The following is a 25,937-nucleotide window of genomic DNA, read 5'->3' as shown; positions in this document are numbered from 1 at the left end:
GGTGGTGGCGGCTTGAACTGTTCCATATTTGTGCGCAGGCTAGCACGTGTTAGCTAGCTGCCTCAGCTACCAGCGAACTCGTTGAAGTACCGCCCTCGAATTAGACCGTAACTCCGTCTTCTGACACCATGTTGTGACTTCTCTTATGTACACTATTGTAGTGTTGCTATTCGTGGGTTACTAACTTAATCACTAATCTATAAGTACACAGAGACGAGGATGCGGCACAAGTCTGATCTATACTGACGGAGACGTCACACACTACTAGGCTCGACCAGTGTATTACAGAACTCAGTAGTGGTGACAGTCCAACACAATCGAGCAACGAGTGCTCGATCCAATACAGCACTCAGTCAAGCCGCTCAGGAAGGAATCTGGCTGAGATGATTACTTAGTGACCTCGGAGTGGAGTCTATGTCCACAGTGATCCTGGGAGACAACCAAGGAGCCATCGCAATCGCAAAGAACCCTGTGAACCACTCCAGGACCAAACACATAGACATTCGCTATCACTACATCCGTGAATGTGTGCAGAATGGACAAATAGAACTGCAATATTGTCCAACAAATGACATGAAAGCGGATATATTGACCAAGCCACTGACCAAACAAAAGTTTGGTTATCTCAGGGGAGAAATTGGACTTTTCCCTGTTTAATTAAAGTGGTTATTTGTGCTTGACAGGTGTACGCCGAACACTGCCTGATCAAAGCAAGTCTGAAAAATGTGATTCTTGAATCTGAAATGTGAAAAAGAGTTCCAAATAAAAACAATGTAAACAGTATTTGAAAAAGGAAGATTTTTTTTGTTGTTGTTTAAAGTTTGATGACATTATTTTTGTGAAGGAGAGCACGGCTCTGTAATATTATTTAAAGGGACTTAATGTTATTGAAAAAGTAAGTGGGAGTGTTGAATGTAGTACTTTTCCAATAGACGTCGCCAATAGATGGCATTGTTGCACTGCTCTACAAGCTAATAAAAAGCTCTGCAAATGACAATAGACGTACCTCGCCGATGGCAGATCCTTGGGGACGTAGGACCGGGGGAGGCAGTGTTGAGACATCGGAACGGGAGCGAAGGCACCGGCAGCGCTCCGGGACGCACTTACGTGAGAGGCGGCCGACAAGGGAGCCGTAGCATCCGGAAGAAACTCCCCCGGAACCCGCAGGGGCTGGCCATACACCAGCTCAGCGGAGGAGGTCTTCCTTCGGGGCCGAGCATGACCCACGGGAGCCGGTCCAGCCAGTGAGGCTTGCCCGCAGAGCGGCTTTCATGTCCCGATGGAACCGCTCACAAAGTCCGTTGTTCTGCGGGTTGTACGCCGTAGTGCGGTGGATCTTCACCCCCAGGTGCTCAGCGACCGCCGTCCAGAGCTCCGAGGTAAACTGGGAGCCCCGGTCGCTCGTGATGTCACCAGGCGTGCCGAAACGGGCCACCCAGCAGCCGATGAACGCCCGTGCTACCTCTGCTGCCGTCGTGGAGGACAAGGGAATAGCCTCCGGCCACCTGGTGGCCCTGTCCACAATAGTGAGAAGGAACGTATAACCACGGGAGGGGGGCAGGGGACCCACCAGCTCAACATTGACGTGGTCAAACCACCTCTCTGGAACCACAAACGGCGCCAAAGGGGCCTTGGTATGGCGGTGCGCGTTGGCACGCCACACACGAGCCGGCCCAGGCTCTAACATCCTTACGGAGCCCCGGCCAAACGAACTTGACGCTCAACAGCTTGGTCGAGGCCTTCACTCCCGGGTGGGAAAGACCGTGGACGGTGTCGAAAACTCTGCGCCGCCAGGAAGTAGGCACCAGGGGGTGCGGTTGACCGGTGGAGATGTCACAGAGGAGGGTGGTGTTGGCCGCGTTGAACGTCACGTCCTCCAGCCGTAGCGCCGTAGGGGTCGACCGGTAGTCTTGAACGGTCGCGTCCTTGGCTTGGTCCGCTGCCATAGCGGCGTAGCCGAGTCCCAAGTGAACGGCGTTAACAACCGCCCGTGAAAGGCAGTCGGCGACGAAGTTATCCTTGCCCGACACGTGTTGTATGTCCGTGGTAAACTCGGAAACCGCCGCGAGATGGCGCTGCTGACGCCCAGACCACGGTTCTGAGGTTTTGGCCATACAGAACGTCAGCCGCTTGTGGTCCACGAAAGCGGTGAACTGTCGGCCCTCCAATAGGAACCTAAAGTGTCTGGTTGCGAGGAAGAGACCCAGTAGTTCCCTATCAAAGGTGCTGTATTTGCGCTCGCTCTCACGGAGTTGTTTACTGAAGAACGCCAACGGCTGCCAGCCCCCCACCCCACCCACTGCTCACACACGGCCCCCACGGTGTAGTCGGAGGCATCCGTTGTAAGGGCTATGGGGGCGGAAGGCGACGGGTGAACTAACAGCGCAGCGTTGGCCAGTGCGGTCTTGGCGGCCACAAAAGCCTCGTCCATCCCCGAAGACCAGTCCAGCTCGTCCTTAGACTTCTTACCCCGCAGGGCCTCATACAGGGGACGCATGATGTGGGCGGCACGGGGCAGGAAACTGTTATAAAAGTTCACCATGCCCAGGAATTCCTGCAGCGACTGTACAGTGCGGGGGAACATGGTGACAGCCTCAACCCTGGCAGGGAGGGGAACGGCCCCCTGTGGAGTGATGTGGTGCCCGAGGAAGGTGATGGACGACTCCCCGAACTGAAACTCAGCTGGGTTGATGATGAGGCCGTGTTCGCTGAGCCTGTCGAACAGCTGTCTGAGGTGCGTCATGTGTTCCTCCGCCGACGCGCTGGCCACGAGGATGTCGTCTAAGTACACAAACAAAAATGGCATGTCGCGGAGCACAGAATCCATAAGACGCTGAAACGTCTGCGCCGCCCCTTTAAGGCCGAAAGGCATACGTAAGAACTCAAAGAGCCCAAAGGGTGTGATGACAGCCGTTTTTTGGGACATCCAGTGGGTGGACCGGCACTTGGTGATACCCCCGCACTAAGTCGATTCTGGAATAGATGGCAGCGCCCGCCAGGTGGGTAGAGAAATCTTGTATGTGCGGTATGGGGTACCGGTCGGGGGTCGTGGCATTGTTTAGGCGACGATAGTCCCCGCACGGGCGCCAACCCCCGTCGGCCTTAGTAACCAGGGGAAGCCCACGGGCTGTCAGAACGGCGGACAATGCCGAGGCGCTCCATAGTCAAGCTATTGCGAGCTTGGCCGAGTCGAGGCGTCGGGCCCGAGCGTAAACTGGGGGGCCCACTGTGGTGATATGATGTTCCACGCCGTGCTTGGTCACCGCCGAGGAGAAGGTGGGTGTGGTGAGCTCGGGGAAATTTGCGAGCAGGCGTTGGTATGGATCCCCGGTGGAGAGTGTGTTAGCGAGGCACAGCGCTCCAGCCCCCCCAAGCGTGCAGGGGTATGACGCAAAAGAGACTGCATCAATCACGCGACAGTTTTTAACATCCACCAGCAGGTTGAAAGCACAGAGGAAATCCGCACTTAGGAGCGGGGTGGATACAGCAGCCATCACAAAGTCCCAGCCGAAACGTCGGCCGCCAAAACACACGTCCACATGTCTGATACCGTACGTCCGAATGGACGTGCCGTTGGCGGCGTCCATCTGGGGGCCGTGACTGTCGGTCATCGTGTCCACAGCTTGTGCTGGTAGTATGCTGCGTTGAGCGCCAGAGTCAACCAGCAGCCGCCGGCCCGACAAGGAGTCTCTGATGAACAACAGCTTGCAGTCACGGCCGGCGCCCATAGCCGTTAACGAGCGCCGGCCTTGGCGTTTCCTTGAACCCTGTAACTGCAGGGTTTGCGACACTGTTTTGCTTTTGCCCCAAACCTGGCATGGTAATAACAGAGCCCGTCGTCAGGTTGGCGGCGGGCTGTCACCGCAGCCGCGGTGTCCATATAGTCGTACACAGGTGGTGGTGGTGGGGCGGTCTGGTGGGGTAGCAGGGCATGCACAAACTGTTGCCGGTTGGCCAGGAAAACCCTGTCTGCTTCAGCAGCCAGAGAACGGTAGTCCTTGGAGGCGGCGAGAGGAGAACTGGCCAGTGCTGTGCCTACAGGTGCGGGGAGCTGCCTCAGAAAAATGTGTGTGAAAAGAGAGGCCGGATCAGCCGATCCCAGCACAGGCAGCATTTTTTCCATTAACTCAGACGGTTTGCCGTCGCCGAGGCCATTCAAGGAGCGCACATACGGCTCTGTTGCCTACATGCAGACCATGGATAACCAACGGCAAGTCCACGTTTCCTTCGTGCTCGCTAGGTCTCGGGTGGCTCCCAGGAAGCAGCTGTCGATGTCCCGACGTGAGTGCTACCTTCAGAGGTGCTCAGCTTGTCGACGTACTCCAAGCCAAGCTCACCGTGCCCATCCAGTGGGTTGTGCTGTGGTCAGACTCCACCACAGTTCTCTACTGGGTCAAGTCAGAGTCCTGTAGATACAAAGTCTTCATGGGCACACAAGTCGTGGAAATCCAGAACCTGACTGAGCCCGATAGCTGGAGATTAGGGCTGGGCAATTAACCGAAAATGTATCGAAACCGACATTAAGAACCTCTCACCGACTTAATCTTGCTCGTGTTGGTTAATAATTTCCCCAATGCGTGCGTTCATGAACTGTCCCTTTTTATTAAAAAAAAAATACTACGTCGTGTTAAGTCACGTGCCTCTGCCCCGTCCAACTAACGTTAGTCCGAGTTCACTCAAAGCAAGCTGGCGGCATGGATGACACAAGCGCTAACACTGAGCCAACAAATGGGCCTCAACCTGAGCGGCTTATACCTAGCAAGAATGCCGTGCCTGTTGTTTGGACACATTTTGGCTTCAGTGAAGACTACACAGAACAAAAAAGTCAAATGTAAACACTGCGGAAAAACAATTTCAGCGACCAAAGGGAACACCACCAATTTGTTAAATTGCGTGGAACACAATCGCATTACCGAATATGAAGAGTGTATGGCTCAAAAAAAGAGAGACCGACAAATGCTAAAGTGCTTCCACAAAGCAGCTGTCGCTAACCAGTATTTGCAAATGCCACACAATATGCAAAGGATTCAAGAAAACGGAAAGAAATAACGGATGCCATTGCATATTATATCGCAAAGGATATGGCTACTGTGGAACATAGTGGGTTTAAACATCTCGTTAACCCTCGACAAAAGATGCGCATCGCGAAAATATCTTAACCAAACAGCAGTGCCCAACATGTACAAAACCTGTCGTGAGAAGGCAGCAGCTGAACTAAAATCTTTTCGGTACTTTGCAGCCACGTCTGATCTCTGGTCAGGTAGAACGCTGGAGCTATACTTCAGCCTTACGTTGCACTGCATTGACGAATGGAACCTGCGATTTCGACTGTTTGAAATATTCAACAAATAGCCATAAATCATCTGTTTCCTTTGAATTATTTAAAAATCAAACATAAGGTATGCTTCATTAGAAAAAAAATATCCCGGCAGTTCAGCATATTTGCAGTACAGACCTTGTCAGAACTGAGGGCAGTGCATAAAAAAACCCCATATAAAATCGTTCATTAATCATAACCGAGGTAAAGGTTTGAAATAATCGTGATATTGATTTGAAGTCATATCACCCAGCCCTACTGGAGATGCGTGAACTGTCACAAACCCAGCAGTTGAAATCACTCGGCGTCTAACCTTGGAGGAATTAGCCGAACAACATCGATGGCACCAAGGTCCAGAGTTCCTCGACTTACCTGAAGATCAGTGGCCTACTATGCCCTCTGCTCATTCTGAGTCTGACGATAGCGAATTGAAGAAGTCCGCCATAATCTGTAATGTAACCATATCTCCCGGTCCTCAGCTTCCTGCCATCGAAGATTTCTCGTAATAGAAAGAGCTTGTCCAAGCAACAGTCGGGCCCCTTCACGGGGCGGCTGATGCCCAGACCGCAGATCACCCTTGTGAAGTAGCCGGCTATCTCAATGCTGAGAAGGTCCTCCTTGAATGACCCCAGCTGGACTCATTCCCAGACGAGATCAAGGCTCTCAAGTCCGACCGATCGCTTCTCTTGGACAGTAATTTGGGCTCTCTTTCTCCAGGGTATGACGAGGCTGCAAGTCTCCTCAGAGTAGGCAGCAGGCTGCACAGAGCTGAGAACTTGGAGATGGATGCCATTCACCCAGTTGTCTTGGATCTGCACCATCTCTGACAAAGCTGCTCACCCAAGACTATGATCAAACTCTTCTCCACCCTGGGCCTGAGAGGGTGCTCGCCGTTCTCCGAGGTAAATTCTGGGTTCTACGTGGAAGAGAAGCGATCCGCAAGCATCGGCACTCCTGCTGAGAATATCAGCTGTGGCGAGCAAAGCCTGATGTGCCCACGATGGCTGATCCTCCGCCCTCTCGCCTGCGTCTCTACAAGCCCCCGTTCTATTCCACAGGAGTAGACTGCTTCGGGCCATTTCACGTCAATATAAGGCGCCGGAATGAGCGAGGTGGGGATCATGTACAAGTGCATGACTACACGCTGCGTACATCTTGACCTCCCTAGAAAGCTTGGACTCTGATGCCTTCCTGATGTCGCTGAGATGCTTCATCTCACGCGGTGGTACACCTTTTGTGTTTCTCAGTGATAACGGCATGAACTTTGTCAGAGGAGACAGAGCTCCAGGAAGCCTTCACTGAGATGGCACCCAGAATGGAGGAACAGTTGGCCAAGCAGGAGATCATGTTCCACTTCAACTCGCCGAGCGTACCTCATTTCGGTGGCACTTGGGAGAGGGAGGTGAAGTCAGTGAAAACTGTCCTCACGGTCATCTTGAAAGATCAGTGTCCGAGACTGTCCTCATTGAAGTGGAGGTTATCATGAACGTGAAGCCATTGGACTACCTCTCCTCAGATGTCGCAGATCTGGATCCCATTACTCCGAACATCTTCATCATGGGACACTGTGATTCGTCTCTACCTGAACCGGTCTACGACTTCAGTGACCACCTTGGGAAAGGTCACTGGAGACAGTCAAGTGCTTGCTGACCATTTCTGGTCCACCTTCATTTGCCACTAAACAGGTCTGCAAGAGAGGCAGACATGGAGGAAGGATGGCAAGGAACTGTCAGTTGGCCAGGTGGCCCTCATCGTTGACCCGCAGCTTCCTCATGCACTCTGGCCTGTTGGTAGGGTCACGCAGACATACCCTGGAGCTGACGGGCGCATCCGCACTGCGGCCGTGCAGGTGAAGGACAGAACTTTCCTGTGCCCTGTGTCCCGGTTGGTGCAGCTCCCGGGTACAGAGGACCCCTGAGAGGCTTTCCTGTTACGTTCAAAAGGTCTAGGTAGACTTTTGGCAGTGGCTGTGTCGGAAAGCCTTTGTTAAGAAGAGGAGTTTAGTTTGGCTCCCGCTAATATTCAGCTCTCACTTCAGTTTACTGGTAAGATTACTGGCCTTTAAGAAATAGACTTTCCTGTTCTAACCAGCTTGTTTCAGTCCATCTGTCCGCTAGTGAGCTACAGTTTGCCTCTTCCATTTCGAGGAAATTGTGTTTCAATGACAGATACAGCCATGTTCTTCGAATAAATATCCTCAAACTGAAGCTCTGCCTCCATGATTCTCTAAACGAAGTCACACCGCCATAGTGTTCGCCAGCTCTATTCATCACATCTGTAGAGGCCCTAGACCTCTGTTATAGCGCTCAAACAGAAAAAAAGTGTCCGGATCCCGTTCACTGAACGGTGGGACGAGACGCAAATTGCTGGCATCAAACCGGTCTGGAGACTCACCAGGAGATCTGTGAAAGTCCATAATTGGATCACCTCTTGTTCTACTTGTCTTGATTAAATCCAGTTTAGCGTGTTGTAGCTGTAACTTTGCTTGCTCCAATTTCAACTCGGCTTCACGTTTTTTATCATTCTCTAGCTGAAACAAGAGCAATGCTTTCTGCGGTTCAAACGTGAGATTACTACCTACAGGTGGCTGGAGAAGTGGACCAGGCCTCTTCTCTGCCTAACTTAACAAGACCTTCCAATCCAACTGGGATTTCACTGCGGCCTTAACAACATGTCTACTTTTGCCTTCTATCACCAACATCCAACGAATTAAAACCTGCTATTTTAAGCAATTGGTCCTTATTAATGCGCCGCTCTATCCCTTCCACTGAGGGATTACGGTCAAACTCATCAATAGCCGCCATGTGGGACAAAACTATTCAAATTTACGCAAGGAAAACATGGGGAAAACGTGTGCAAAAACAAATTCCAGAACTCCCCCTCTAACTGCCTGACCATTCAGCTATTCAACTTTTCCCTAGTCTTCAGGTGCTTCTGTGTCTGGGCTCTTTAAACACTAAGCCCATAGCCCGTGAAGGCAACCAGTATCTGGCGACCCCACCAGCAGCTACGGAGTGTCCCCGAGACAACTGCTACAAATCCCATCCACACCACACTACTGGTTTTAAATACATATACGTGTGTGTGTGTGTGTGTGTGTGTGTATATATATACCCCAAGGGGAGACGCCCTATATCTACCAGGTGAGAGATCTGAAATTTAATTGTGCACAGGCAATACCCCCTATCCACCTTGATCAAATTTGCGTAGTACACTGTATACCCACCAGCAACAAGCTCTCCTCCCTACACACACCCAAATAACGCCCAAACAATTTATCCAACTCAGGGGACACAGATTCTAATTAAAAATCAGTGCCCCCCCTCCCAAAACTAGTGCTATTAACCCAAATGACTATACCGCCAAACCAAAGAAATACCATTTCACTTACCAGCCCCTGCTTTCAAACAAACTCGGGAGCGCTATCAATTGACCAACAAATTACGTGAATACAACATATGCTTGCCCGAATTCAAGAAAATAATTACCAACTAATTAATGTAAAGGACGCGCGCCCATGTTACAACCCCTGGCTCAACAGGGTGCAACTAAAAAGGGGGACACCCCAAAACCATTCAATAAACCAAAATGATATATTACAAAATAAAGAATAAATTTGATACAAAGTATGGATGTGTGTCAGTAAATCAGTGGTGTAAGGTGGTACATGTGTGGGTGTATTGGCTGATGTGGTGCGCGTTGTCAAGTATAAAAGCCAACAAACAAAAGTAAAACGTTATAGCAGTGAGAGCGCAAAGACTGCTGCTGTTCTTTTTCTACTTCACACCCATCGAAGACACTCTACTTTTTGAAGTGACACAGTCTTGATAGGTCGAATTTAATAGGGTAAAATGACATGTTTCACACTCTTGTACAGTAGGTGGCGGTATGCGCCTTAAAGTAGTTTGCGATCCGCCAGTAAACCGTGAGAAGAAGACACTTTCACTATCGCATTCCGTTCTATTTTTGTATACAGTATATATTCCATAGAAAGATGACATTTAACATGTTGGTCTGTTAAAATGTTACCTTACAGTTTTGAAAACTTTATTTGAGAAATTTAGCGATGACTGAATTGAAAGAGAAGAGATGGTACGATTTTAGAAACGGCATTCAATTTGATGTGGCGCAATCAGCCTTGGTATCCCGATATTTCCCACAGCACCCTGCTGCTTGTACCCAAAGACATCTTATGGTGAATCCAGCAGCACATTTATATCCATCTCCTTTTCAGAGATGGATATAAATGTGTATATGTAACTATTGACCTCGAATTGGATTTCTGTTAGGCTATATGTAAATGTAAACTACAGTAGGCCTAAATGTTAGTAGCTAGGAAGGTTATTAATAACTGTATGAATTCATTGACAACTGTGTGAAGACTAATTTTCTAAATATAGACTTTAATATTGCTTCAAGATAACCAGTATTATTTAATTTATCTAGACCTCAAGTTGACGTCAATTTCAAAACAAAAAATAAGAAGACTGGGAATTACTTTGGCACAAATATGCAAGTATAAACATTCATTGCAGAGGGAATATGCTTAGAAATGCATTAAATCTCTTGTCCTTTACATAAGAGGTTTTCACATCAGTGGTAAACTTTACTTAAGTTGCCTTTTAAGCTCAGTTACTTATCATAAAACATATTTTTACAAATCTCAAACTTCAGTGTATAGTAATGTCCTTTTCTTTAACCCTTATTAAAACTTGTTCGCTTGCTTATGGGGTTAAGTTGTTATTATACCTTGCTTAAGGGGTGACGTTCCCCTTTAAACCTTATGACATGTAACAACCACGAACACCGGCACATTAGATTTACCCCCAAACATGTAGGCTAAGCACAGTATGCAAGGTTAATAGACCTGAGTCCTTAGTTGCAATTTCCAAGTCGAACCACTTCTCACACCACCTTAACTTAACGGATGTGGTAGAGCACTTCCTGGCTTTGGCATGAAAAGTTGCGCTTTCAACACCGTCTAATCACCGTTGCTTGCGGTCACTATGCCGACAGTGCGTTATGGGCTTTGCTTTTCTGATATGCTGGGTCTTCGTCGCGTCATTACCCGCTGCAGTCTTGTCTCTCCTACCTGTGTTGAGCAGGCGAGTTTTCGGTGTAGCGACAACACAGACACCGGTTGGTTCTTTGAAACGGGTGTTTATTGCTTGGGCACGTCTTGTTTTTCTGATACACCCACGTCTTAGTCACGCCGTGAGAAGTATATTTGTGAATGAACATAACATAAATGCATCAGTAAATTATACAGTACATATCATGAAAATAAATGAAAATACAAAATGGCGCTGAGCGCGAACATGAAACAAAGGCATTCAATACCTCGTTGGCCGCTTGTCATGAAAAGAGGTTTTTATGTCCTTGGGAGTCTTTTGAAAGTTTCTTTTGACTGTCTGCTTTGGCTTCAGACATCAATAATTGATCTTTAACATAATATATGCAGCACTTGAAAACCTTTTATTCTAAGAAATAATCTCTGTATGGTTCATCAGTAATGGCAAGAAAAGCATTTTTCTCAACGTAGGTGTTAGGACCCAAGCGTTGTCAGGCTGCCCTTTATATGCCTGAGCGTGTCTCTTGTTGTATTTTAACTGTAACACTTGCACCCTCCATAGCGTTGGTGACGATCTCTTCAAGGAATACATTGAAAAGGCACGGTGACGGTAAACAACCTTGTCTCACTTACTGTTGTAGTGAACCAGTCGCTGAGTGTGCTGTTCACTAGCACTGCGCTTTTTGAGGCTTTTATAAAGAGCTTCGTTAACTTGGACAAGGTGTTCGTTGATGTTATGTTTTCTAATTTTCCATACTGCCTGTTGCCACAATCTGTCGAATGCTTTCTCAAAATCAACAAAGTTATAATGGACTTCTCGATGTTCTATAAAATTTTCACAAAGAACCTATTGTGTTTAGAAATCACGTCAGGACACAGCGCTGTCGCTCCACACAACCTCTGCGTTGCATTGTTTATTTTGACTGACACAGCGTCACAGGCAGACCCGATCAAACAACCCAGTGCCCACAGGCATCACCAATTGCTCCCAGCACAATAGAACAGCGCCAAATCAAATGCATCACTGTCGATGTGTGCAGACTTAACACCCCCCCCCCGGCAGGATTTAACAAGAACAGAACTACTGGGCATCACACATCAATCAAGGTGCAATAGAACAATGCTATCATTAACTAATTGCAGCACTGGTGATCCAGTGTGTAGACATAACACCCCCCCCCCCGGCAGGATGATTTCAAACATGAAAGGTTGACACAAAGTCCTCTAGGTGGCCAGGGCGTAAATGTGTGCGAACAGGCCGCGAGGCGGGGAAGCTGAGACCCAGGAATGTCTGGGGCCCGTGTAGGAGCTGCATGAAGCCCCAAGGCGTCTTGCCATACTGAGGGAATGGCTAAGGTTGTGTCACCAGCTGTGTGTGGCGGAGCTGACACCTTCCGCAGACGACTGGAGTGCCACCGAGTGCCATCGCTGAGGAGGTAGGTGGCTGGGCCCAGCTGACGGGTGACTTGGAGAGGACCAGTTTGAAGCCATTTTATTGTCCCTGTGGGGCCTGCGGACCCTGACCCAGTCTGACGCATTGATGTCTGGCACCCTGGTTCGTTTTGACTGGTCAAACCGTTGCTTCATCCGCATCTGCTGACGAGTGACTGAGGCTCTGACCCCAGAGGGAGGTGCCTGAGGTGTGGAGGGACGGAGCCTGTCAAGGGGCATGCACAGTTCCCAGCCCAGCATGAGAGAGGCTGGGGAGATGTGTGTGGCCCGATAGTGCAGCAGAGTGTGACGGATGGCCTGCGTGAAAGAGCACCCTTGGGCCATGTGTGCTCTGAGGCCGTTCTTCAGTGACTGGTGAAAACGTTCAACGCCGCTGTTGGCCTGGGGGTGGTAATACGCAGTGCGTATGTGATGGATGCCCTTGTTTTCGAAATAAGCAGTGAACTCAGCAGAGACCAGCTGAGGACCGTTGTCAGTGGTGATAGTCTTTGGGAGGCCCCAGCGAGAAAAGAGAGAGTCCAGGAAGTCAATGACCTGTGAGGTCCGTGCCGAAGTGGTTAGTTCAGGCCATTTCGAGTGTAGATCGTAGGCGACTACCATGAAGCGTTGGTGGTGGGGAACTCCATGGATCTCACCACAGGTGTTCCCAGGGCTGAGAGGGCCAGGCGAGAGGTTGCAGGGGTGGGGGAGCCTGGTGGCCAGTCTTGCCACTCACAAGGCAGGCAGAACAGTCCTTCACCAGAGCCTCAATATCTCTGTCTATCCCCAGCCACCACGCCAGGTCTCGGCAGCGCTGTTTCAGTTTCACAATGCCCAGGTGGCCTTCCTGCACCATATTCAAAACACGTGCACGGAGAACACTTGGGACCACTGTGCAAAACCCACGTGCCACGCAGGTGTCGTTCCAGCAGGAGAGCTCCTGTCTGACTCGGGAGAACGCAGCCAGCTCCTCTGGGACCTTGAGGCCAGCCGTTCTGGATGTAGGTGCGGAGCTGGGAGAGGACAGGGTCTTGTTCGGAGGCTGCCCTCAGCTCTTGCAGAGAGACAGTGGCCTGAAGGAGTGTGTGTAGCATTTGGACAATGTTCTTTTCCACACAGTCAGTGTCCGTCTGTGGAGCTGGGGTGGAGACAGAGCAAGGGAGCAGGTCAGCAACAACATTGTCTCTACCTGGGGTGAACTGCAGGCTGAAGTTGTACTGGCGGAGGCGGTCAGACCAGTGGTGCAGCCTCAGGGGTTTGTGGCCTGTCCCAGATGTGGACAGCAGCACTGTCGGGGCCTGGTGATCTGTCCTGAGGGTGAAGGAGCGGTCATAGTGTAACCCAGGGTTGAGATTATATAATAAATAGCCATAGAGTAATAAATAAATAACAATTGATACATACATAAATAATTGATAGTAATAAATATTGTACCTAAAAACAACTGAAGTTCATACCATTTGGCTTATATTAATTTCATGTGAGGTTAAAAATTTTCTGACAATCCCTTTAATCCAACCCTCTCTGCCCCTTTAAGATTCCGTGTGCAGCGTGCGCAGCATGCGCCCGGCTCAGTCCCCAGAACGAACTAGCTGCATGAGCCCTGCTCAGTAAAACCCAGAACGAACTAGCCACGACCGAGAGCAAACAGAAAAGATATCTGCTGAACATGCGATGAAAATCTCTCGAAACATCTGAAAAGTGAAGATAAATACTTATAAAACCGAAGTTGTGCCTGTGGGATAGCCACAGAACGGTTTTGGTGAGTTTTGGTATAGTTTATGTCGAATTTCATTATATGTGCTAGCCTGTGAAAGTAGCTAACTGTGCTAGTCTGTAAAAGTACCTAACCGCTCTAGCCTGGAAAAGTACAGTAAGCTAGCTAACATCACAAGCAGAACCATTATAAGGACAAAGCCCAAATGTATTTTCGTTGTGTGGTGAAATATAATTTATTTTGATTTGTTGGTTATGGACTGTTGATGAGAGAACTGTTTTGTGCATGGCCTGTTATGCAGGCCAGGTTTTTTTCCCTCTCCGTGAAAGTCTTCTCAGGACTACGACGACGGATTCTTCTTTTGTGCGTGCACGTGAGGACGGCGCACACACGGACACTAGATGGCGAGCCCCACCCAAGGAACTCTTCCCTATTGAAAGGACATCTGGATAAACTCATCTACACCACCTCCATATGGTTTGACTTACCTGAACAGACCGTTGTTCCATCTTTGTCACAGCCTCTCGCCCTTGACATCAAAGCGATCGCCCTTGACACCTGCTGGCCCCCCCTTCACCCTGGCACGCCAGCTGGCCATCAAGCAATCGCCCTCACCCTTAAAAGGCCTCCACTATGAACCAGTCTTCGCTGGAACGTCACCATTCATGGACTTCTGCCTACCTGCCACTGAGCCAACTCTTGCTCTACCCCCGAGATCGGTCACTTCAATAAAGATTTGATTCTTCCCTTACCTGGTTGTCCCGTCTGCTTTTGGGTTCTTTCCTGACACGTGACAGTACGTTCCAGCCACTATGGACCCAGCAGACCATTCCACCACAGACCTGGCCACGGTCTGCCAAGCTGTAGCCAACCAGGAATCGGTCCTTGGCCAGCACAGCCAGGTGCTACAGGAGATGGCTGACGCCCTCCGTGAGCTCGGCTCAAAGATCTCCGGAATCCAGACCCAACTTGGAGCCTCCGCTAGCCCGGGACCCGCCCCTCCAGCTCCGCCACCCTCAGCGCCATCAACTTCGGCTAAGGAACCATGGGTTGCCCCGCCCGATAAGTACGATGGAGATTTTGGACTTTGTCACCCTTTTTTGATGCAGTGTGAGATTGTGTTTAACCAGCAGCCCCAGTCATTCCATGGATGGAGCCAAAGTCGCTTACATCACGGATCTTCTCCGGGAAAGCGCTCTGGATTGGGCTACAGCGGTGTGGGAGATGCGGGCCTCCACTTCCTCATCCTACGCTGAGTTCACCACTGCTTTTCGCCAGGTTTTTGATCATCCCGTGCGGGGAAAGGACGCTTCAAAAAGACTGATCTCTCTCCGCCAGGGTTCCCGCAGCGTCGCTGACTACTCAGTTGAGTTCCGTACGCTATCAGCGGAGAGCGGATGGAACAACGAGTCCCTCCAGGCCGGGTTTTCCAACGGTCTAAGCGAATCCATAAAGGACGAATTGGTTTCCTACCCCGAGCCTGGAGGGTTGGAGGAATTGGTTACCCTGGCCATTCGTGTGGACAACCGTCTCCGGGAGCGGAGGAGAGAGAGGACGCGCCGCTTTCCTGGTCACAACAACTTTCCACGGGCCACACCTCCAAACGCTGGGGGCCGAGCTGGAGTCCTGTCTGTCACGCCATATGCCTCCAGTCTGCTCTGCCTCAGTCTGTCCCCAGTCAGGTGTCAAGCTCTGAGACCTCTGACCTGTCACTGGTGCTTCCAGAGTACCATGACCTCCAAGCCGTGTTCAACAAGCAGCAAGCTCTCTCCCTGCCTCCTCATCGCCCCTATGATTGCGCTATTGACCTGCTGCTGGGCACTCCCCTCCCCAGCAGCCGTCTATATAGCCTCTCCAAGCCTGAGCGGGAGTCCATGGAGAGGTACATCAAGGACTCCTTGGCGGCTGGTCTTATTCGCCCGTCATCGTCACCCCTTGGTGCGGGGTTCTTCTTTGTGGCCAAGAAAGACAAAACCCTCCGGCCGTGTATTGACTATAGTGGCCTCAATAACATCACGGTCAAGAATAAGTACCCTCTGCCCCTCATGACTTCTGCTTTTGATTCTCCCCAGGGAGCCACAGTGTTCACTAAACTTGGCCTCCACAATGCTTACCACCTGGTCTGCGTTCGAGACGGAGATGAATGGAAGACTGTCTTCAACACCCCCCTGGGGCATTTTGAATATCTGGTGATGCCATTTGGTCTCACTAATGCCCCAGCTGTCTTCCAGAGTCTAGTCAATGACGTCCTACGTGACGTGTTGGATCGTTTCGTTTTTGTTTACCTGGATGATATCCTGATTTTTTTTTTCCAGAGACCTGTCGGAGCATGTCATGCACGTCCGTCAAGTCCTTCAACGGCTACTGGAGAACCGCCTTTTCGTAAAAGCAGAGAAGTGCGAATTCCATGCCCCTTCAGTCACCTTCCTGGGCTCCATCGTGGCCGATGGGCAGGTGAGAATGGACCCCGCCAAGGTCAGAGCGGTTCTTGAGTGGCCAAGCCCGACCATCCGTAAGCAGCTTCAGAGGTTCCTCGGTTTTGCCAACTTCTACAGACGGTTCATCCACAATTACAGCCGCGTTGCGGCCCCACTAACTACTCTTATCTCTACCTCTAGACAGTTCCTGTGGATCCCTGTAGCAGAGGCAGCTTGCCAAGCCCTCAAGCACCGCTTCACCACAGCTCCTATCCTCATCCAGCCAGACCCAACCAAACAGTTCGTTGTAGAAGTGGACACCTCTGAGATTGGGGTGGGGGCGGTCCTTTCTCAGCGCTCCAGTGAGGATGGCAAGACACACCCCTGTGCCTTCCTGTCTCACAGTCTCTCCCCAACTGAAAGGAACTATGATGTGGGGAATCGTGAGCTCCTGGCGGTGAAATTGGCACTGGAGGAATGGCGACATTTTCTGGAGGGGTCTGAGCTTCCTTTTATAGTGTGGACTGACCATAAGAACCTGGAATACATCCAGTCAGCGAAGCGGCTCACCGCGCGCCAAGCCAGGTGGGTGCTCTTTTTGTCTTAATTTTTCTTTGACGTACAGACCTGGCTCCAGGATTTCCAAGCCCGATGCTCTGTCTCATGTGCATGGGGAGGAGTCTGAGCCCAAGCTCCAACCTGACACCATCGTTCCCTCTACCTGTGTGGCTGCGGCTGTCACCTGGAACATTGAAAGGGAGGTCATGGCAGCACAACAGACTCAGCCTGACCCAGGTAACGGTCCCCCTGGGCGCTTGTTTGTTCCAGACGCTGTTAAATCTAGTGTGTTGCAGTGGGCTCACTCTTCCAAACTTACCTGTCATCCTGGAGTAACCCGTACCCTAGCCTTCCTCCGCAGGCGGTTCTGGTGGCCTTCCATGATAGAGAATACTGGGTCTTTTGTTTCTGCCTGTCCTGTTTGTGCCCAGAATAAGCCCTCCACTCGGGCCAGTGCCGGTCTGCTGCGCCCCCTGCCTGTTCCACACCGTCCCTGGTCGCATCTGTCCTTGGATTTCGTCTCTGGTCTGCCTGCCTCCAACGGTAACACCGCTGTACTGACTGTTGTCGATCGCTTCAGTAAATTTGTTAATTTTTTGCCCTTGTCTAAACTGCCTTCGGCTCGAGAGACTGCGGGTCTGCTGGTCAGGGAGGTTTTCTGGGTCCACGGTCTTGCCCATGATATAGTGTCTGACCGTGGCCCCCAGTTCACTTCCGCTGTCTGGAAGGCTTTCTGCTGTGCCGTCGTCAGCCTGTCATCGGGGTTCCATCCTCAGACCAACGGCCAGGCCGAGAGGGCCAACCAGGCATTGGCGACTGTTCTCCGCTGTCTGCCAACCCATCCTCTTGGTCCTCACAACTTCCCTGGGTAGAACATGCCCATAACACCTTGCCATCGTCTACTACTGGGTTGTCCCCTTTTCAATGCCTTTACGGCTATCAGCCTCCCCTTTTTCCTTCTCAAGAGGTAGACATTCCGGTTCCGTCTGTCCAGGCCCATGTCCGTCGGTGCCGTCGGACCTGGCGGCGAGCCCGTGCTGCACTGCTTAGGGCCTCCGCCCGTTACCAGCGCTTGGCGGATCGTCATCGCACCCCTTGCTCCGGACTACTCCCCCGGTGACCAGGTATGGCTCTCTACCAAGGATCTATCCTTGAGATCGGACGCTAAAAAACTGTCCCCCAGGTATATTGGTCCGTTTCCCATTGTCAAAGTCATTAACTCCTCTGTGGTCCGTCTGAAGCTGCCCCGCACTCTCCGGGTTCACCCTTCCTTCCATGTGTGCTGCCTCAAACCTGTCTCTACCCGCCCTCTAGTTCCTCCGGCCCCCCCGTCCCCACCTCCTCGTATGATCAACGATCATCCGGCTTACACCATTCGTCGTCGTCTCCTGGACTCGCGTCGCCGCGGCCTGCAGTATCTCGTGGACTGGGAGGGATATGGCCCGGAGGAGAGGTGTTGGGTCCCTCGTCGCCTTGTCCTGGACGCGAACCTCATCCGGGACTTCCACAGGACGCACCCTGACGGGCCTGGTAGGTCTCCCGGTGGCGCCCCTCGGAGGGGGGGTACTGTCACAGCCTCTCGCCCTTGACATCAAAGCGATCGCCCTTGACACCTGCTACACCTGCTACACCAGCTGACACCTGCTGCCCCCCCCTTCACCCCGGCACGCCAGCTGGCCATCAAGCCATCACCCTCACCCTTAAAAGGCCTCCACTATGGACCAGTCTTCGCTGGAACGTCGCCATTCATGGACTTCTGCCTGCCTGCCTACCTGCCACTGAGCCAACTCTTGCTCTACCCCCGAGATCGGTCACTTCAATAAAGACTTGATTCTTCCCTTACCTGGTTGTCCTGTCTGCTTTTGGGTTCTTTCCTGACAATCTTTCTGGTAGGATTGTGGAACTTTGGATTTCTCATTCTCAGTGAGGAAGCTAGACTGAGATTACAGAACTGATTGTTCATTTGAATTTGAACCACAAGGACTATCCAAAGATTTAAACGGTTACTTTCTTTATTTTTATTTTGGTGTATTCTGATTGTTCAAGTTGATCTTGATTAGTGTTTCTCCTGTGAAAAAAGTGTTAAAGGGTTAGTCACCTAAAAAAGGTATTAGTGAATTTAAAGGTTAAAGTGAAATTATACTTGCCTGTAGTTGCCTAGAAAGGAAAAAAGAATGCAACACTTACCTCGTACCTGGGGGAAAAAAAGGAGATTATACTTACTGGTCATCTGCACCTGAAAAAGAAAATAGAGTTAACTCAAGATAAAATAAATAGATCTAAACTTCAAATTAGTGATATAAATAGACGTCTAAAACTTGGAAGAACTAAAGTTGATTAAATCAACCTAAAAACTTGAAATAACCTATTCTAAATTATAGAAAGGGTTAAATAAGAAACTGGTAACTCACCTGGTTTTGTGTAGCCTACCTTGTCAATACCTTTTGTATGTGTGTGTTATTCAGCGCTGTTGTTTATTAAAATTGCTGGCTTGTTTATACTTTATCCCCTGTCTCTGGTCTACTACTTCATTGACATACCACTCCCTCCGAGCCTAGAACTGGTCCAGTGGCTTCTAGCTGTCTATAGTGACACAGGTGCTACAATAGAGGTAGAGGTGCCACTTTCACAAGCCCAGATGCAGGCTAACGCCTCACGCTCACCCACGGAGTACCGCTGATCGGTCAGGTTGAGGGCACGGGAGGCGAAGGCGATGGGCTTCTCCACACCGTTCTGGGTTTGAGACAGCACAGCCCCTATCACTGTGGCTGACGCGTCACAGGTCACAAAGGTGGAGCTGGAGATGTCGAAGTGAGCCAACACTGGTGGTGAAGTCAGTTGAGTCTTGAGATCACGCACAGCGTCACTGCATGCCTTTGACCACACCCATGGCTCGTCCTTGGGCAGCAGCTGGCGCGGGGGGGGGGGGCTGTGGTCGCAGAGTACTGGGGAAGAAACCTCAGGTAGTAGCCTGTCATACCCACGAAGGAGGCGACCTGAGCGGCCGAGCTGGGCTCAGGGATGGTCTGAATGGCATCCACGTTGGATTGTAGTGGAGTTACACCGCTCGCTGACAGCCGGAACCCCACGAACTCGATGGCTGGCACAGAGAGGACACATTTCTCAGCATTGAGAGTTAGCTTGTGCTTGGACAGGGCTGCGAAGACCATGTTGAGGCACTTGTCGTGGATTTCACTGGTGGGCCCGTGTACCACTATATCGTCTAGATAAATGGCCACGCCCAGTACGCCAGCCAGCCTAGAGACCATGTTTTTCTGGAAGCAGCTAGGGGCGGAGTTGAGACCGAAAGGCATCCCTGTGTAGCGAAACACTCCTGCATGTGTCACAAAGGCTGAGGTTTCGGCTGCTGGGGTGGAGGGGCACCTGTAAGTACCCCTGTCTGAGGACGAGCTTGGAGAACACCTCAGAGCCATAGAACTGAGCAATGGGTTCTTCTGAGGTGGGCAGTGGATACTTATCAGGGACCACTGCCTTATTTACTGCACGTAGATCGATGCAGCCCCCCCGGCTTCTTAGCCACCACGAGGTTTGAGACCCAGGGTGACGCGTCCACCGGTTCAATGATGCCAGCTTCCAGCAGTTGTTGCAGCTCGGCGGGGACCCCATCACGGAGAGCCAACGGGATGCGGTGCAGTGGTTGGATGACAGGTTTCACAGCAGGGTTGAGGAGAGGTTGATGGGCGAAGGCGGAGGGGCAGCCAAGCCCCACAAACAGTGATGGCTACTTCTGCTGCCAAGGCGTGGCAACAGTCAGGATTGCTGTCCCCCTTGTGTCTAAGAGGGAGAACCCTAGAGCGGAGAACAGGTCCAGGCCCATCAGGTTGGCCCCACGGCGTGCCACATGAAAAACTGCGTTGGGCACCAGCTTGGTTCCATAGCGGACAGTCACTTGGAGAGAGCCAACCAGATCGATTTTGGAGTCACCATACCCACAGAGGACAGCTGAGCGTGCGGACAGTGGCAGTGAACTGAAAAGTTGACTGTAGGTATCAACATTCAGGAGAGACACACCTGCACCGGTGTCCAACAGCAGGGGGAAGCACACATCATTAATGTTGACTGCATGATTTGAATGATACTGGCCCAGAGCTCACCTTGTGAATGATGGCGGTTGACGACTGGGGGGTGTGGCCAGAGGTGGAAAAACCCGGTCCAGAAAGTAAAAACCCTAACCGTGTCTTTACTCCATCCATGTATTAAACCAGCTAATTTGGGAAACTAGTCAGTGCAATCTGACGGTTTAGTACATGGGTGGAGTAAAGACACGGTTAGGGTTTTTACTTTCTGGACTGGGTTTTTCCACCTCTGAGTGTGGCCCTCTGACGCAGCCGGGGAAGATTGACAGACGTTGGCAAAGTGATTTTGGCTACAGCAGCTACGGCATGTCTGGCCACGGGCAGGACAGTTCTGAGCCCTTGAAGCATGAGGCCGAGATCCACAGCTACCACAGGACTGTTGAGGGCGGGGCTGAGAACGCTGTCGTTGTAGTTGCAGAACGTCCTCAGTGGAGTCGGCGACCACCTCGCTCTGGCTGGGTTGCGTCCCGAGGGGCAGCCGTGAGTAGAGGGAGAACTCCTTGGGAGCTTGACTGGAGGTGGCCACTTGCTGTATAACAGCACACTCAGCGGCTCTCTCAACTTGTAGTGCGATGATAATTGCTCTGGACAGCAGATCGTCTTTTTCCAGCAGGAGAGGCTCACGCACCTTTGCGTTGTTGGTGTGTTCGATTAGCTGGTCGCGAACCATCTCGTCCTGAAGCACGCCAAACTTGCATGAGCTAACTAGCCCTCGCAAATTAAATAGATACTGCTGCACAGACTCACTAGGCAGTTGGTGTCGCTGACGGAATATAAATCGCTGAAGGCGGGCACTCTGACGAAGCTGTGGGACTTCTGAACACCCATTTCACTGCTCCACAAAGTTTGTGAAGTTCCCCAGAGTCCCGAGCACACGATGACCCTCTGCTCCCAAGCAGTGTAACAACAGAGCCGTCTTCCTTGCCTGGCTCACGTCGCCGAGCCCTGAGGCTATGATGTAATTTTCAAAACTGTGTAGCCAGCGAGTCCATAGTACCGGAGGCTCGCCAGGTAATGCTAGGAAGGGGGCAGGTGGTGGGAGAGAGATATCAGCCATCCTCGTCGCCAATATTGTGTTTAGAAATCACGTCAGGACACAGCGCTGTCGCTTCACACAACCTCTGCGTTGCATTGTTTATTTTGACTGACACAGCATCACAGGCAGACCCGATCAAACAACTCAGAGCCCGCAGGCATCACCAATCGATCCTAGCACAATAGAACAGCGCCAAATCAAATGCAGCACTGTCGATGTGTGCAGACATAACAGAACCCTCAAATTGAAGATTTAATCAGTTGTGCTTCTTCCAGACCTGCAACCAGCTTGTTCTTCAGCAAGAATCTGCTCAACTTGTGGTGTGACTCTCCTGAGAATGAACCTGAGCATTACCTTGCTCACATGGCTGATTACAATTGACACCTAGATAGAAATTGTCACAAATTGAACTAAATGAAACTGAAAGATGTTAATGTTTGAATGTGTTTATTGAACAGGAAAATGTTACATTGACACTGAAAAGGCAGTCGTCATATTGTACTTTGTGGTGAACAAATAAACACAATAAGTGTGATGTTCAGACTTTAATAGAGAATACCTCTTTAAGAGAAGCAAGGGGTTAATGGGGCAAGTACGGAAGTAGGAGGGGAAACGAGCATGTATACGGGACACACAGCATGGATGTATGAATGACGGAACGAGAGTGATAAAGCTCCAGTTATTCGCTCACATTGTCGTCCCGTGTATTTGTGGACATTACAAATGGCGAGGAGGATTTTGTGGATTTAAGGACTTACCTTGCCACGGACCGAAAGGATTGATGAGTAGCCTAATAGTGATCAGTGATAGCTGCTAACTAATGTTTAGCATCCCGGCACGTAAACGGATCGGCTCACAGCTCAGATCAGAACGTAGCCTACACCGCATCTAACCATCGCCAACATACTTTCTGCTACAGCTGATTCATTCCCCGTTTTTGACGTTCACGGCGGAGCACCTGGATCACTAGGATCAAGATGGGAAAGATGGATGGCTCGTTTTGAAAATTTCCTGCGCGCCATGGACATCAAAGAGGACACTCGAAAACGTGCCATGTTACTTCACTATGCTGGTGAACAGGTATACGACATTTTTGTCACACTTCCCGATAGAGGAGAGGATAAGGACTTTAATAAAGTCAAACAGGCTCTTGCTACTTAGTTCTCACCGAAGAAAAGTTGTGGACTTTGAAGTTTATAAATTTAGACAATCTATTCAATCCGAAAAAGAAACAGTTGGGGAATGTTACGTTCGCCTATGCACACTGGCTGCATCCTGTTCATCCTTGCTGTTGATGCAGAAATCAGACATCACATCGTACAAAGCTGCAGATCACAAAAGCTGAGAAAGCAAGCTCTCACAGATGACACTGACACAACTCCTTGAAATAGTCAGGCTGAATGAAGCATCTGAACAACAAGCACTAAAAATGGAAAATCAAATTGACACTGGTTTAGATGGTGTTTTAGCATTGCGCCATCAAGAGCGAAAGAGCCAGCAGCAAGCCCGGCATCAACAGCCCAAAATTCACGCCCACGCGAGTATTTCAATTGCTGCAGACTATTTCCTCACCAAGGTGAGTGCCCAGCATTTCAAACGTGTGCTGGTCACAACTGAGAAAAAATTTGAACTCTGTTGTCGGATGGCCCCTCAAACTCTGCCTACTCAACTCATCACAATGAAGACGGTGCAGACTCCTTCTCCGTTTACCTCTTCACACTGGGGGGGCCTAGCCGTTGCAGCGCCAAAACAGACCATTCAGGTAAACGGGTCCCCACTTGAAGTGCTAGTGGATACTGGAGCCTCTGTCAATGTAATGAGTTTTTGCACTTTTCAGTCACTACCAAACCTTCCCGTATTGCAGAGCACATCAGTCAGGATTTTTGCATACGGCTCACACACGCTTTTGCCAATGTGTGGGCAATTCCGCTCACAGCTCAGCTTCCGAGACAGGGTGATCTCAGAGACTATCTATGTGGTTGACAAGTCAGCGATTCCTGTTTTGAGTTGTCAGACTGTGATTGCCCTCGACCTAGTCCGCCTGGTCAACAGTGTAGACATGCCACTAAAGCCTCAGGAGAGGTACTCTGAAGTTTTACAAGGCATTGGGAAACTCGAGAACCACCAGGTAAAGATCCACATCGACACGACTGTACAACCAGGAGCTCAGCCACACAGATGCATCCCGTTCCACATGAGGAAGGTAGTCGAACAGGAGTCGGAGAAACTAGAGGCGATGGACATCATTGAACGTGTTGAGGGCCTGACACCCTGGGTCTCACCTGTAGTAGTAGTAGTAGTAGTAGCGCCTAAACCTAAACAACCAGGAAAATTCAGACTGTCAACATGAGACGCCCAAACGAGGCCATCAAGCGCGAAAGACACACCACTCCCATTGTGGATGATATCCTAGCAGACCTAAATGGTGAAAAAGTGTTCTCCAAACTCGATCTAATGGCTGGCTACCACCATCTTGAACTCCACCCTGACTCCCGCTACATAACGACCTTCACTATACACATGGGCCTGCGAGGCTACAAGTGTTTCAACTTCAGGATATGCTCAGCTGCAGAGATTTTCCAAAACACCATCAGAGAGGCACTATCTGGCATCCCAGGTGTTTTGAATGTCAGTGATGACATGCTGGTGTACAGCGCCAGCCAACCGGAGCACGATGAGAACCTCAAGAAGGTCCTCAAATGCCTCAGAGACTGCAACCTGACACTAAATGCTGACAAGTGTGAATTTAACAAAACCAAGCTGGAGTTCTTTCGCTATGTGTTCTCAGACCAAGGCATTTCAGTGGACCCCAAGAAAGCTGCAGCAGTCGAGGAGACCACAGCCCCATAGAATCCTGAAGAGGCACACAGTTTCCTGGACCTTGTCACATTCCAGATTTGGTGCCCCTGACACAGCATGGACGTGTGAACGACAGAATGAGGGTGATAAAATAAAGCCCCAGTTATTCGCTCACACAGTCGTCCCATGTATTTGTAGACATTACAATAAGGTTATCAAAAAAAAAAATCGTCTTCTTCTTGGTGTTTATTGGCGGTTGGCAAACAATGAATGTCTGTTATTTATGCTACCCCCCTCAAAAAAAACCCTCAATCTTCTTAGTTAAATTAGTTACCCCTAAGAAACTGAAACAAGATTTTGTAACTCTGTTGAATTCTTATGTAAAATATCTACTAAATCAAATTGTACTTTTATTTTCCTGAGATTTTGAGTCGGATGCCTTTTCTGCCTCATGTTTCTGACAATATATTATAACATGTTCTATTTCTTCTTGCCCACAGTAGTCACATCTGCCTGTATTGTGTTTTCCTATTTTGAAAAGTAGTGCAGTGTGTCTAAATCTGAGTCCTGAAATTATTCTCCTATCTTCTGTTCCTTCCTGCGCACCTCATTTCTCCCACTTTCCTTTTGAACTCTGTAAAACCATCATCCTTTCCTCTCTTCCTCCCATTGCTTTTGCTACTTTTCCTTCAATCTGTGCTTAATAATGCTCTTTATTTCTGTCTTGCTTAAAGTAACTACCAAATCAATGTGATTGTTTTATACCCTTCTTTGCAACCTTATCTATTTCATTTCCCTCAATGCCAATGTGTGCCAGTACCCATAAAAGATACTGTAAGACCATAATTTGAATTCTATGTAATGTTTGTTGTACCTCAATTAAAATGTCTGGTCTGATGTCTGAATGACTATTTTAAACTGGCTAGCGATGAACTTGAGTCTGAACAAATAATTGCTCTTAATGGTCTTGTTTCCTCTATCCATGACACTGCTAACAATATTGCAAGCTTTTCTGCTGTTTATACTGATATTTCCTCATTGATCCTTTCCCCTACTTTAATATGAAATTCTGGAACAATAAATGCTACTCCTACTTCATTTACTGAACTCTTTGATGCATCTGTATAAATCTGGACGTAATTGGTATTTATCAATATAAGCTTGTATGGTGCGTGAATCATAATTAAACTCCTTATCTTTATTCCTCTGTTCTAATAATGTTAAATCAACGGTGGCATCTGGAAGTATCCAAGGTGGTATTAGTGGCAAAGGCACTGTTGGACTAATGTTTAATCGATCTACTTCAAGTTCTATTGCTTTCTTTCATTGTCCACCCAAAGCTTTTTGTTTCCCCCCTCTCCTTTTCCCAACAAGAGATAAAGCGTCTAGTGTTGGATGATCCTGACTATGGCCCTGGAAATTAATCCAGTATTTCAAGGATAGCTGTATTCTTCTCATGTCTACTGACATTGTCTCCCATTCTACTGACTGTCT

The sequence above is a fragment of the Lampris incognitus genome, chromosome 8 (genome assembly GCF_029633865.1).
Source record: "Lampris incognitus isolate fLamInc1 chromosome 8, fLamInc1.hap2, whole genome shotgun sequence".
Taxonomy (NCBI): Eukaryota; Metazoa; Chordata; class Actinopteri; order Lampriformes; family Lampridae; genus Lampris; species Lampris incognitus.
Note: the sequence above shows the minus strand (reverse complement) of the source record.